The sequence below is a fragment of the Arachis hypogaea genome, chromosome 5 (genome assembly GCF_003086295.3).
Source record: "Arachis hypogaea cultivar Tifrunner chromosome 5, arahy.Tifrunner.gnm2.J5K5, whole genome shotgun sequence".
Taxonomy (NCBI): Eukaryota; Viridiplantae; Streptophyta; class Magnoliopsida; order Fabales; family Fabaceae; genus Arachis; species Arachis hypogaea.
Window position 1 is genome coordinate 77681011 of NC_092040.1, and position 1530 is coordinate 77682540.

At 40.7% G+C, this 1530-nt stretch overlaps 1 non-coding gene across 1 annotated transcript; it reads right to left on the reverse strand.

Annotated features, from left to right (window-relative positions):
* On the reverse strand, positions 1-108 carry LOC112804414 (small nucleolar RNA R71). Its single transcript, XR_003203024.1, has one exon. It is a non-coding gene; the product is annotated as a small nucleolar RNA R71 (small nucleolar RNA).
* Positions 109-1530: the final 1422 nt, after the last annotated feature.

Consider the following 1530-nt stretch of genomic DNA (forward strand, 5'->3'; position numbering starts at 1 on the left):
AAGCTTAGAGTGGATGTTCAGACCTTCAGGCAAAAAGATGGTGAATCCCTCTATGAAGCTTGGGAAAGATGCAAGCAGTTGACCAAAAAATTTCCTTCTGACATGCTTTCAGAGTGGACCATTTTAGAGATATTCTATGATGGTCTATCTGAGTTCTCTAATATGTCACTGGACCATTCTGCAGGTGGATCCATTCACCTAAAGAAAATGCCTGCAGAAGCTCAAGAACTAATTGATATGGTTACAAATAACCAATTCATGTACACCTCTGAGAGGAATCCTGTGAGTAATGGGACACCTCAGAAGAAGGGAGTTCTTGAAATCGATGCTCTGAATGCCATACTAGCCCAGAACAAAATATTGACCCAACAAGTCAACATGATTTCTCAGAGTCTGAATGGATTGCAAAATGCATCCAACAGTACTAAAGAGACATCTTCTGAAGAAGAAGCTTATGATCCTGAGAACCCTGCAATGGCAGAGCTGAATTACATGGGTAAAGCCTATGGAAACCCCTATAATCTCTCATAGATAAATCATCCAAATTTCTCATGAAAAGATCAACAAAAGCCTCAACAAGGCTTTAATAATGGTGGAAGAAACAGGTTTAGCAATAGCAAGCCTTTTCCATCATCTTCTCAGCAACAGACAGAGAATTCTGAGCAGAGCCCCTCTAACTTAGCAAACATAGTCTCTGATATATCTAAGGCCACTTTAAATTTCATGAATGAAATAAGGTCCTCCATTAGAAACTTGGAGGCACAAGTGGGTCAGCTGAGTAAGAAAATCACTGAAACTCCTCCTAGTACTCTACCAAGCAATATAGAAGAGAATCCAAAAAGAGAGTGCAAGGCCATTGATATAATCAAAATGGCCGAATCCAAAGAGGAAGGGGAGGACGCGAATCCCAATGAGGAAGACCTCATTGGACGTCCTCCAGACAGAAAGGAGTTCCCTATTGAGGACCTAAAGGAATCTGAGGCTCATATAGAGACCATAGAGATTCTATTAAACTTCCTTCTGCCATTCATAAGCTCTGAGAACTATTCTTCCTCTGAAGAAAATGAAGATGTAACTGAAGAGCAAGTTGCTCAATATCTAGGAGCCATCATGAATGAACCTCCCTTGCTCATTAGTAAACTAAATACATGGGTTCAGCAAACTTTACCTTAAAAGAAACAAGATCCTGGTAAATTCTTAATACCCTGTACCATAGGCACCATGACCTTTGAAAAGGCTCTATATGACCTGAGGTCAAGTATATAAATCTTATGCCACTCTCTGTAATGGAGAAACTGGGGATCTTTGAGGTACAAGCTACAAGAATCTCATTAGAGATGGCAGACAAGTCAATAAACAAGCTTATAGATTGGTAGAGGACGTGTTAGTAAAAGTTAAAGGCCTTTACATCCCTGCTGATTTCATAATCCTAGACACTGGGAAGGATGAGGATGATTGCATCATCCTTGGAAGACCCTTCCCAGCCACAGTAGGAGCTGTGATTGATGTTGACAGAGGAGAGCTAGTCCT